Source organism: Monodelphis domestica, chromosome 6 (assembly GCF_027887165.1).
Source record: "Monodelphis domestica isolate mMonDom1 chromosome 6, mMonDom1.pri, whole genome shotgun sequence".
NCBI lineage: Eukaryota > Metazoa > Chordata > Mammalia > Didelphimorphia > Didelphidae > Monodelphis > Monodelphis domestica.
This window is the reverse complement of record NC_077232.1, coordinates 139,024,123-139,037,961: the sequence shown is the minus strand read 5'-3', so window position 1 is coordinate 139,037,961 and position 13,839 is coordinate 139,024,123.

Genomic DNA, 13,839 nt, shown 5'->3' with positions numbered 1-13,839 from the left:
TCCCTAAATCCTGTTACCCTGAGTAGGGTGGAGATTGTAGTTTCCAAGACCTGATTCTATCATTCCAAGTATCTCTATTGTTATTGATCAGGAAATAGCCAAATCCCATCCTCTAAAGAATGGTTTGAACAGGGTTGAGTAGTTTTGAAATTCACAAGACCCTCAGAGGCTGGTGAGATTTGCATTTGGTTTTGCATTTGCAGTCTGTAGGCCCTTGGACCTGGACTTAGGGTATTTTTAGCTAGGCAATATTTTCTACCTCCTTCCTACATTTCCCTCTCTTACTATCACTATTTTTCTGTAATAAAGCTACTAAAGCTACTAACCATCTCATGACTTAATATTTAATTATTATAAATGGCAACCACAACTTTTAAACATTCTTATATTTGTCAAATGCATTTTAATTATTGCAATCATGTAGTTATGGAATACTATTGAGCTGAAAGGAATAAGGAACTGGAGGTATTCCATGTGAACTGGAACAACCTCCAGGAGTTGATGCAGAATGAAAGGAGCAGAACCAGGAGAACATTGTACACAGAGACTGATACACTGTGGCACAATCAAATGTAACAGACTTTTCTACTATCAGTAATGCAATAATCCAGGACAATCCAGAGGAATTTATGAGAAAGAATGCCATCCACATCCAGAGAAAGAACTGTGGGAGCAGAAACACAGAAGAACCATATGTCAATCATGTAGTTCAATGTGGATATGATTGGGGTTTTGGCATTAAAAGATTACTCTGCTTCAAATATGAATAACATGGAAATAGGCTTTGTACAAGGATGCATTTATAACCCAGTGGAATTGCTTGTCAGAGAGAAGGGGAATCATGAATCGTATAACCATGGAAAAATATTCTAAATAAAAATTAAAAAAAGAGTCAACTCCTCTTTGCTTCAGTTTCCTTACCTGTAAAATGTGCTGGAGAAGAAAATGACAAACAGGACATGACTTAAATGACTGAACAACAACAAACATAATTTATATTAATTTTCCTTTGAGTATATAGAAGCATTTTTAAAAAAAATAGAGCACTACTCAGGACAAAAGGAAAACAGTTCTTATCCAGTGTGGTCCTCACCTAATTTTCTAGTCTTTTTCATACACTCTCCTCTCTAGTCAAACTGTCCTGTCAGCTTTTCCTCATATATGACATTGTTTTTTCCATACTTTCTTGCCCAGGTCTGTAGACCTGTACTTAGAATGGACTCCTTCCTCTGCCTTTTGGAATTCCTAACTTCTTTACCATAGTTACAGTGCTACCTCCTGAATGGAGTCTTTCCTGATACCCAGTGGTTAATCTTTCCCTCTTGAAAATATTTTATATTGGAGCAGCTAGGCAATACAGTGGATAGAGTGCCAGTTCTCAAGACAGGAGGACCTGGGTTCAGATCTGACCTCAGACACTTCCTAGTTGTCACTAAATCCCTTTTGCCTTATTCTTGCTCTTCTGCCTTAGAGGTGTTACTGAGACAGAAAGTAAGAGTTTAAAAAATACTTTATATTTATGTTTTATATATGTAGTATTTACTCTTCTTGAAGCAAAGGCTTCGACAGGCTGGCTAAACCTTGTGAGGGTAGCCATCGGGTCATAGACCCCTGGTGAACTAGGGCTTTGCTCACCCAGCATGTGAAGACTGCTTCGGCCGATCAGATGGAAGAAACCAATAAGAAGGTTCAACGGCTGAGAGGGCGATGCAGCAAAGCACTGTGGAGTACTTAGGGCATATTGGAGCACAAAAGACAACACGGCCATCCAATGCAGCTGAGGAAGTCTCCAGGTGTAATGACTTTTCGTGCCACTGGACCCAGGCTTCCAATGCCGAGAGAGTGGGACTGTCTCTGTGCATCGACTTTTCCACTTAAATCTCCTTCACGCACAAGTGTCTTTGTGCACACTCATCTATCATAGATGAAAATGCACAAAGACAATTGTTATCCTTGGTTACCGAGAGACTACTACTATTTACTCTTCTGTATAAATACTGTTTTCTTTAGTAGAATATTGTCTCCTTAAGGGAAAAAAACTCTTGTTTTTGTATCCCCAGTGTTAGTCCAGCACCTTGATTTAGTAGATGCTTGTCTAACCAAACAGGAGATTACATTTTACTCAAAGGTAAATTCCTCTATGTCCAAGTGTCAGAGACATATGTCCAAACTATAATTTTCTATATACGCACACCATTACCCATACATAAACACATAAGTGTATATTCTTATTGAATCAATTGAACAACAAGCAATTATTATTCACCTACTGTGTACTAGAAACTGTTAGGCACCAAAAAATTCAAGTTTAGAGGCAATATGGATGAGTGCATTGAGGGCAAGCTTTGGAGTCAGGAAGACCTAGGTTCAAATCCTGACTCATACATACTGGCTAGGTGACCCTAGGCAAGTCATAATCTCTCGGTGTAGTCAGGCAAGTCCTAAAATGACAAGTTTCAGTTAGTACTGACCTGCCTTAGTAGAGAGTTTCCTCTTGGCCAGTTCCTTATGCCAATGAAATTATATGTCCACTTTCCTCTCCTTCCCTAGCCAGGGTCCAAACCGTAGGTAGTTTAGGAGGGTGGGATGCAGACTATTGCTTTATGGATCAGTTGTGTAGGGGGTAGCATTGGAGCTGAGCTCTGGAGTCAGGAATCCAAAAAAGTGATGAGGAAGGAGTACATTAGATTAGCATGAGAAAGAGTCCAATAAAGGCACAGAGATGGAGATTAAATTTCATGTGTAAGGAAAAACAACAAGCCAGTTTGACTGGGTTAGAGAGTGCATGGAGGGGAGTAATGTAGGGTAAGTCTGGAAAGGTGGGTTGTAGCTAGGTTGTGAAAGGATTTAAAAGCCAAGTCATAGAGCTTATATTTGAATTTATTTATTTATTTTTGAAGTTTTGGAAAATTTCATTTAATTAATTGATTTAGAAAATTTTGCCATGATTAGATTACATGATTCATGTTATTTTCCTCCCCCCCCCCAATAGCTGATGCACAATTCCACTGGGTTTTACATGTGTCATTGATCAAGACCTATTTCCATATTATTGAAGATAGAGTGGGTACACTCTTCCCTATACCACCTTAGTCCTGGGGAGATTCAGTTCAGACTTTTACAAAGCACTGATTCCACCAACTTCCTGTCCAAATGAGCACTGCTGCTGAATGAGCCCCTGTCTCATCTCCCAGTTCACTCCTCTGGGACCACCTGGTTGTAAACCTCATCATGGATTTAATTCTTGGACAAAGCTCACCGTCAGACAATTAATCTTCACCTAAAACAAAACTACAAATACTGAGGCAAAGAACTAGGTCTTATGTTCAAAGGCCTCAGACTTCCTGTGCATGCTCCAAACCTCTCCAAGGTATTTCTATTATGGGGCTCTGGGAAGCAGTCTCCTCAAGCCTCTTCCTCTTGGGGGAATTTCTGGGGCCCATTGAACTGCCATGATTTCAAAGGTCTTAGAGCTGGAAGAGATCTCAAAATTCTATTAGGGGCTCTCCAGTACAACGCCCTCAGGGCTTACACTGAGGAAACTGAGGCTCAATAAAGTGTAAGATCACATGGATAGTAAATGAAAGAGCCAAGATCTAAACCAAGTCCTCTTACTTGAGAGCCAGGGTTTTTTCCATTACCTCTAACTGCCTCTGAGATACAGTGATTCTCTCCTCAAGAATGGCTTTGCCCAAATAACATTGTAATTTTTTTTGGAAAATATTTATAAATCTAAGAATAAAGTTTTTGTTCTTAACAGATCTCTTACTTATTCTTCTACAATGGGAAGAGATGGACAATGATAAGTTTAAGCTTTAAGTAGACAAGTAAGGCTCTCGATTCATTAAATTGTTTTTACTCCTGGTAAATTTCCAGCTCACATTCATGTGGTCAGAGGGCCAGATTAATTCATCCACAGCTGCTCTTTAATCTCCAAATACTTTTCTTGCTCTTTGCACATCCCCACATGAATTATCATCATCCCTTTAAAGAAACATGGGTAGCAGGCAGAGTTTTGTGTACCTCTCCATGGCAACGCCCAATGGAGGAAACCTTTTGTTCCTACTGTGTTTATATATAAACTACATTGTATAGCTGTTGAAAACCTTTGATTTTTCCTAGTGAATTTTCAAGAGGAAAAAAAAAAGGCTGCATTAGTTTCTGTTTTGACAACAAACACCAGCTTGATGTATTTCTATACCAAGTTCTTTACCTTGAAATGTCTCTCCAAAATGCTAATCCCTTTAAAAGTATGCTTATATGTCTCCTCTTGATAAGAAAAGAAATTATGCAAGTATTAGAAGTGTAAGAGACTAAGGATCATGTTGGGCATTCATGCTATTCCTATACCTCAGATAAAAAAAATACATATAGTATTGCAGGGGTAGGAAATGTTCCAACCTCAGAATATTGTGTTTAACCAAAAATTATCCTGTATGCCTGAAAATCAAGATTAAGTGAGCATTTGTCTTTCTGTTCAACTGCTCAATGTGCCTGGGAAGCAGCATGCTATGGATTAAAGGACCATCCTTGGTATCAGGAAGACCTAGGTTCAAATCATACACACTAGTTGTGTGACCACTTGACCTTTTGAGGCCCCTAGACATTTTCTAAGTTTAAATTAGAGCTAAACTGCAGGCAGACCAGGGGAGTTCCCTATGTTGGCCAAATGATAAGTCCTAATGAAACCAAATCAAAACCCATTTGTGCCATTCACAGGTTGTCAGCCTTGGAACCCAAGTAAAATCATAGCGAACATAAGCATTCCTTCTGTGATGGTTTAGAAAGAACTCTGGGATCTTGGAGTGTTTCAAGGTCATCATTATACTTCCATATTTATACTTCAGTACATCTGTAATTTCATCAATATGGGTATTCCCTCTGTCAGCATAAACAAAAACCTACCCACATTTTTCAACCCATGTAATTCTTTCCTAAGTTTTTCCATAATGCTTCTGGTCTGGCCAGTTGGAAAACTTATTTCAGATCCTTGTGACATTTTATCAGGAGCAATCATCATTATAAAAAGCACCCCATTTAGAAACATCAATTTTCAATGTATTATGGCATGAGAAAAATAATCTGTGCATCTACTTGTTAAGGTTTTGATTATATGGAAATTTACTATAATGTTTACCAGGTTCAGACTGGGCACACCATTTGAGTTCCTTCTGTGGCATCCATCTGGAGAGGGTACATTTTTGCTATGGAACTTAATCCCCTTGGTGTGGGCCATTGTGATTTAGTGGTAAAGGCAAAGGTCAGAGAATCAGAGGATCTGAGGTCTTGGAGTTCCATCCTGGGCTCTGCCTCTTAATGTTTGTGGGAGCTTAACAAACTATTTAACTACCCCAAGTTTTCATGATCTCATTTGTAGAATGGGGATCACTATTTTTACCTACCTTAATGGGTTGCTAGAAGGATTAGTTCAGATAATCCATGTCAAAGTACTTTGAAGAATTGTTAAATGCTCTAGACTGATGACTTTGTGCAATTCTGCCTCACTGAAATCCAATTCCAGTACAAATCAAGGCATCACCCCAAGATGTCATTGGTCCCCCTCAGAAAGACCCACTACCACCACCACCAATATTCTTATAGAGGGAAATGAGAAGAGATATACTCAAAATGCCATCAAAGTCATCCATTCCCAATTCCAACTTCCTTTTCCCTTCTGAATTGAATGTGACAGCTTTGAAAAAGTTTGTATTTTTTTTTAAGTAAACTTGTAAATTTTGTTTGTTTGTTTCAAATTCTCTCTAGCTGCATTATTTTGGCTGAAGAGCATAAAGTTCAAAGTGAGGCAAAGGAAGAGAAGGGCATAAGGGGTCTAAGCCTTACTTTGAGGGACAAACTTTCTAATGTTACATCTCAATGGTTCTTGAGAAACAAAGAGTACTATCCCTAACCACAAAGGAGAAGAGGATTTTATAAATTAAAGGAGTCTTTGAGATCATAGAATCAGATTTGGAGCAAGGAAACTGAGAAGTCACCTGGTCCAATTCCCTCATTTTGCAGATGAGGAAACAAGTCTAGAGAGTGACTTGTTGGAAATCGTACAGGTAATAAATAAGTAGCAGAGGTAAGATTTGTACCCAGGCACCCTGACTCTAGTTTCATTTCTCTTTTCATTTTACCTGTTTCTTTCTCTCTAGTTTAAAGGAAGTAGAGTGTAGAACTTAAGAGTCAAGAAGACCAGGGTTCAAATCCCTACTTCAAACATTGTGTGACTGATCTATAAAACAAGAACTATAGCACCTACTTTGATGGTGACTATATAAATGTTGCTGGGATAGTGGATAGTAAGCTGAGTCTAGGAAGATATGAGTTTAAGTTTCATCTCTGACACACATACATACTAGCTGTGATCCTTATGTACTGTTCAGTCACCCTCATTTCTATTAGAATCTGACACCATTGCTTTCGGTAACTCTCTAAGATAAGATGCAGAAAAGGTGGTAACCCTCATTGATAGAGGGTGTTTTCTCATCTGTGAGCTTCTTCTATTAGTGAAATCCAGGTCCAGTCCATCTCTCTGTCCTTTTATTGTTACGTTACAGATAACTAGAGATGTAAAGTGATTTACTGAAAATTACAAAGAGGCTTACCAGAGTTGCTTAGTTGAAATGAGTTTTTATGGATCTTCACTTATGGGGGCTTTGGCATCTTTTATGTAAAGTTCATGACTAGAACTAGTTGGAATATTTGTGTCTTAAATTTCCAGACCTTTCTAGTTATAAGTCCTTATTAGGTTAATAATGAAAAATGAAAATGCAACAAGAAATCATCTTTCCCATAATTAAAAGAAAAATAAGTTCACCATCACAAAAACCTCTTGGTTTCAGTCATAGAATTATATTCGAGCCCTGCTGCCTTTGTGAACAGTTCTCACAGTAGTCTTTAGGAAACTAGATATCTTCAATCTAGACCTCCCTGGTCATATTTTGCATATTTATTTCTAATTGTTTCTCTGTCTGGGACTTGCCAAGAATGTTGTGGCAGGGAATTTAACAGGAACTTAGTGCCTCCTTAAGAAGGAGATCATTAGTAAGAAGGAACATAGCAGATACCTGTCTAATATTGACCCTTTCTGCAGAAAATCAAATCTAGATCCTTTCTTCCTAGTGGTAGGTAGCCTGGAGTCTCACATTTACATTATTTACCTTGTATTCCTTCTAGAATTATATGTAGAAAGTAAAAAGTACTCAGATCTTTCCTCAAACATTGCAACAAATCAGTGTTGGTGAATCTAGCAGCCACATGGCATGGTGGAAAGAGTATTCACCCAGAAATTCATAAACATGTGTCCTAGCTCCAGCTCCTGCCACTAAAGAGTTGTGTGGTCTTGAGTTAGCCACTTCATTTGTTGGTGATCAATGCTTCCAATAAATACAGGATAGACCAGATCAGTGTTTTCCACCTCAAACTGTACTGTAGACCCCAGAAAAGGATGACAAAGTGCTCTGCAGACTGCCTCCCCAAGGAGCAGGGAAGGGATAAGCTACAGAGGAAAGGAAGTCAAGTTTTTAAGTTTAGACATTAAGTAAGAACTGCTGGAAGCAGAAGTTTGGGAACTAATAAAAATTTGCCTTCAAATGGTGTTGGTCCAGGGACAAGAGGGATGAGGAACAATGAACTAGCCAAATGGTTAGATACCATCTATATAGTTAGAGATTTTATTTAGTAAAGGTGAAATAAAATTATTTTTGTGGAAACACTTGAAGAACTCTAAATGTAATTGTATTAGGGAAAGGAGTCAGGGTCTCAGAATTGGAATGGGGATTGTGAAGGGCTAAGAGGCTATCTATGCTAACTCTTACCTAAGTAAGAATCTCCCCTACAACATTCCCATCAAGTGGGCATTGAGATTCTGTTAGGAGACCTTTAAAGAAGAGGAATCCACAAGCTCCTAAGGTAGTTCATTCCACTTTCAGGTATCGCTAATTGTTGGTAGAGAAGGATAGTGATGTAGAGGACAGGTGGGCTGGGGTCAGCTTGTCTGTGTGTTGGGGGTGGGGGTCATCCATAACAGAAGAACTTATATTTTATCCTAGAGTTTGTATTTAACATGGGAAACTATGGAAGATTTTTGAGCAGAGATGAGTGATATGGTTTTGATTTGAGCTTTTGGGAGATTATTTTGTCAGTCAGTGGAGGATGGATTGAAGAAGGGATAAATTAGAAGCAGGGAGACCAATTAGGAATAGTCCAAGTGAGAGATAATGATGATGATGATGATTATAACTAGCATTTCATATAGTGCTTTAAGGTTTATTAAGCATTGAATATGCTACTGGGCAGCTAGATGACACAGTTGATAGATCAACAGATCTGGGGTCACAAAGATATGAGTTTAAATCTGGTCTCAGACACTTACAAGCTGTGTAACCTTGGGCAAGTCATTTAATCCTGTTTGCCTTAGTTTTCTCATCTGGAAAATGACCTGGAATAGAAAATGGCAAACTATTTCAGTATCTTCACTGAGAAAACTCTAAATGGGGTCAACAAAAAGTCAGACACCTAAGTAAGAACTTGTATGAACAACAAAACAAAAAATAAATGTTATCTCATTTGATTCTCACAACAATCTTGTGAAGTAAGGCCCATTATAATCCCTATCTTAAAAGCAAGGTTAAATGACTTGTCCAGGGTCACATAGCTAGTAGTAGAGGTAGGATTTGGATTCAGGTCTCCCTGACTCCCAGTCTGTCACTCTATCCACATCACCACTTGGTTGTCTCAGAGATGACCTGAACTAGGATAGTGACTGCATGAATGGAGAGGGAATTAGATGCAGGAGATACTGGAAGAATAGAACTGAGAAAATTTGGAAATTGATGATAGAGAATGATTTTGCTATTACAAGCCTGAGTGACTAGAAAGATGTAGACCTTTTGGGACAGAAGTAGGGAAATGTGAAGGAGAAGTGGGTTTGGGGATGGGGTAGAATACATTCTGTTTATGTAAGTGTTGGCTTTGAGATGTTGATAGGACATACAGTGAGAGATTTCCAGTAGGCATTTGGTAATGTAATGCAAGAGTTTGCGAGAAAGCCTGGCCATAGTCTTCTTTTCCTACAGAGAGAAGATTTATCAAACTCATGGGAACAGAACTAGAAAGAATAATTGTGGGCTCTTGTAGAGGAAAACCATTCTGCACTTAGCTGTATTCATATATTATATTTCTCTATATTTTGTTCATACTGTAAAATCACATAATAAGCATTATTGTGACGTAAAAAAAACTTGATGAAGTAACCAATATCTTAGGTATAAAAGGAAGGGGAAAGGATTCAGGTCTGAGCCTCAGGAGAAGCCCATGATCAGGGGGTGGTGATGGTTAATGACCCATGGATGGAGTTATCATACAGAGAGAAAAACCAGAAAAAGAATATCACCAAAGTGAAGAAAGGTGAAAGTATCCAAGAGGAGAGGGGAGTCAACAGTCAAGAGCTTCAGAAAGTTCAAGAAGAATGAGGAATGAGAAAATAGCATTGGATTTGGCTATTAAAATGCCACTAGCAATTTTTACAGAGACCTTTCTGTAGTATAGATGATCTGGAAGCCAAATAGATTTAAAGGTTAAGTGATAGTTTAAAAGATGAGTGACAAGTCTGGAGTCAGGAAGACCTGAGTTTGTATTCAGCTTCAGATACTAGCTGAGTGACCCTGGGCAACTCACTTAATCCTGTTTGCCTCAGTTCCTCATCTGTAAAATGAGCTGGAAAAGGACATAGTGAACCACTCCAGTGTCTTTGCCAAGAAAACCCCAAATAAGATCACAAAGAGTCAGGCACAACTATAAAACTACAAATATAATCTCATTTGATCCTTATAATCTGATGAATAGATGCTATTATTATCCCCATTTTATAGATGAAGAAACTGAGGCAGAAAGAGATTAAGTAACTTGCCCCAGGGCACACAAGTGGTAAGTGTCAGGACACTAGATTGGATAACATGCCTTCCTTATTTCAGCAGGCTGTCCACCTACTACCTTAGTTACCAGAAGCAAATTCAATGTATCCACATTATCTCCCAATGTCTTTTAATAAAGCAAATGTCCATTTTGGTCTAATAACCTAGATCAAACATTGGACAATCTGATTACCTACTGACATATGAAATAGGTTAGTTAGTTAGTGGTAGTCTCTCGGTGACCGAGAATGACATCATCTTTGTACATTATCATCTACGGTGTACCCTCATGTGGCTTTGGAGTCCAAATGCTGAGGCGCACAGTTTGTGGCACATGGGGCCTGGGATGCCAGTTGTTACGGGAGGGGCGGTTGTGGCCTGGTGTTGGTGTTCACGCGCAGCAGCAAGACGTCAACGTCGTTCATCTTCAAAGGTGGTGGCGGCATGGTGAATGTGGGTTCTCCAGCTGCTTCTGTCAGAGGCAGCGAGTTCTAGTTGCTTTGGTGTCATGCCAGCCCACTTCAAGTTTGACTTTAGCTGATCCTTGAATCTTTTCTTTGGCCGGCCTTGTTTCCTGAGTCCAGCTGACAGTTCACCATAGAATACCTGTCTTGGTATTCTCTGTGGGTCCATGCGGATGACGTGTCCAGACCATCGTAGCTGGGTTTGGAGGACCAGGACTTCGATGCTGGTGGAGTTGGCTCTGTCGAGGACTTCCTGGTTGGTGATTCTGTCCTGCCATCGGATCCTCATGATTGACTGGAGGGAGCGTTGGTGGAATTGCTCCAGCTGTTTCATGTGCTTCCGGTACAGTGTCCATGTTTCACAACCGTACAGGAGCGAGCTGAGGACCACTGCGTTGTACACTTTGAGCTTCATTGCAGTGCTTACACCACTGTGTTGGAGGACTTTGGAGCGCAGCGCCCGAGTGCCTGGCTGGCCTTTTGGATCCTGGCATTGATCTCATGGTCTAGGGACCCGTCGTTGGCGATGGTGCTGCCCAGGTACTTGAAAGTGTTGACGTTAGAAAGCTGCATGCCACTGATTGTAATGCATGGCTGGTTCGTTGGCCTCCCTGGTGCGGGTTGGAACAGCACCTCTGTTTTGCTGAGGCTGATAGTCAGGCCAAACAGTTTTGTTGCGGTGGAGAACCTGTCCACAATGGTTTGGAGGTGATTTTCTTGGTGGGCCATAAGAGCACGGTCATCTGCAAAGAGAGCTTCCAGGATGAGTCTCTCTGTTGTCTTTGTTTTGGCAGTCAGGTGGCGAAGGTCAAATAGTGAGCCATCCAGTCGGTATTTGATGTAGACGCCCAGGTCTAGATCCCTCCCAGCATGTCGTAATACTTGGGTGAAAAATAGGTTGAATAGTACCAGAGCAAGGACGCAGCCTTGTTTCATACCATTGGAGATGTTGAAGCGATCGGAAGTCTCTCCACCAGATAGGACTTCCCCTGTCATGTCGACATGAAAGAGCTGGATCAGTTTGACGAATTTTGCTGGGCAACCGAGCTTTCTGAGGATCACCCACAATGCGTCCCTGTTCACTGTGTCCAATGCCTTTGTCAGGTCTATGAAGACAATGTAGAGACTCAGGTTCTGCTCAAGGCATTTTTCCTGCATTTGCCTCACCGTGAAGACCATGTCGATGGTGCTGCGATCTGGTCGGAAGCCGCATTGTGATTCAGGCAGCTTCTGCTCTGCAACAGATGACAGGAGTCTGTTGAGTATAACATGGGCGAGGATCTTTCCAGTAGTGGAGAGTAGTGAGATGCCTCTGTAGTTGTCACAGGCTGCTCGTGAGCCTTTGTTCTTGTATAGGGCTACGATGGAGGCATCTCTGAGTTCTAGTATGGGGTATATACACAAGATAGTGAGTAAAGAAAAAGAAGCCAATGAGATTAAGATTTGGAGAGGGTTAGAGAGCACCTTTCTGAAAGCTTTTCTATCTTCTTTCTTTCCACATTCTGTTTTGCTTCATACAGAGTTAGATAGGAAGTGAGTGTTTCATTGTCAAGCACTAAAAATGAATTCTTTGGTATAGTTGCAACTTTTCAAATAAATAAGCAGTCAGATCTGTAAAGTATTCCTTTAACCACCTTTTATTGGACCCATTAAGAACATCATCTTTTTACAAAAAATATCTGTATTATGCAGATCCTCTTAGATCCTGGCAATTAATCCTAATCCCAAATCTCATTATGCCATGGAGAATCCCAGATGCCATTTACATGAACTTTGCTTTGCTAGGAAAAGGTGACATTTATTTATTTACTTAGAATGAGGCTTTTCCTGTGTGTGTGACTTGAGGAATGTGGATTAAATTAAACTCCTGCCACCCTGGACTTTCTAGAGAATGTGGATTACTGTGTTGGCAATGTTCTTAATACTAAATTAGAAGGTCAGGTTATGGTATGCAGGAGAAGGTGATTTATCTGACTGTAGAAGGGAAAGCCAAGTATATAAAATGAAGCCAAGAGATAAAATCAGAAAGATGTCTACTTGAGTAGTAGAATAGTTTAATCTGAGCACCCTTTAAAAAAAATAAGGAAACTGAGGACAAAAGATGTTAAATAACTAATGAGTTGCACAAAGGCACATGAATGGTAAATAGTAGAAATAACCTTTGAACCCAGGTCCTTTGGGGACCAAATTCAGTGTTCTGTTCTTGCCAAGATATCTTTTGAAAAGCCAGAGGGCATCTGAAGTACCATGAAATTTGCAGCTGTATGAAACCATGAATCACATGGATATCCACAAAAATGTCACAGAGGAAATGATTTTGCAGTTTTGTAAACAAGAGATTTGAGATTTGTAAAGAACAGCTAGCTTCTGCATGCCAAGAACAGTGCTTTTCATCTGATCCAATTTAACAAACATGCATTAAGCACCCACTATGGGCACAGAGATCCTAGTGTTAGAGACACCTGTATGTGGCATGTAAATACTATTGGTTCAAGTCCCTTCTGCCCAACTCCTTTCCTGAAACTGGGAATCTCACTATACTTGTCTGGAAAGGTCTCTTCCAGGAGGTGGTATTTGGGTTGACTCTTGAGGGAAGCCAAGGAAGCTAAGAAATAAAAGTGAGCAAGGAGAGCATTCAAGGGATGAGGGGCAGTCAGCACATAGGAAAGGAAATCGAGAGATGGAATGGCATGGGCAAATGGACCAAGGTAGCAGGATTGTAGACCAACTGGAAGGGAGCAAAATGTAAGAAGGCTGGAAAGGCAGGAAGGGGTCAGATTGCTTACAGTCCATAGATTTAAAACTACAAAGTCTATATCTTAGAGCTCTTCAAGTAAACTGAGGCACAAAATAGAGAAGTGGCTTGCTGAAGGTTAATAACTGAATGTCAGAGCCATAATTTTACTCATGACCTCAGACTTAGTATAGAGCTTAACTTTCATTTTTATAGTCCTATAGAGTCAAAAAGCATTTTTCATACATTATTTCACTTGATCCTCATAGACCACCTGTGACTTTTTCTGTACCTTCTTTATCCTGTTGGTACTACCCAGAGCTTTAAGTAGGTTGAAGAAGTCAGAGTTTTACCCCAAGAGTACCCAATTGAGAGGACACTGATAAAATTTACAGAAACAAAAGAGATAAACATCGAGTTAGCAAGACTAATTAGGTAAAATAGAAAACTATTAGAGGGTGGTTTAGGGAGAGCCCCTTTTCCCTTCTTAGCAGTAGCCACTCTAGCAAATGTTGCCAAAAGGCCAGGATCCTGAGGTGTCTGTTCCCCCCCCAAAAAAGACAGTGTCTTCCCTTCTTCAAATGAGGATACACTGTGCCACTCACCTTAAGCAAGGTTTATGGTACCTACCTATGGCACAAAAATTCCTGTACATGGCCCTGGTTGGTTGGCTGTTGCCCTTTTTATGTGGAGGATGATGTCTTTTGACTGGAACATAAATTGG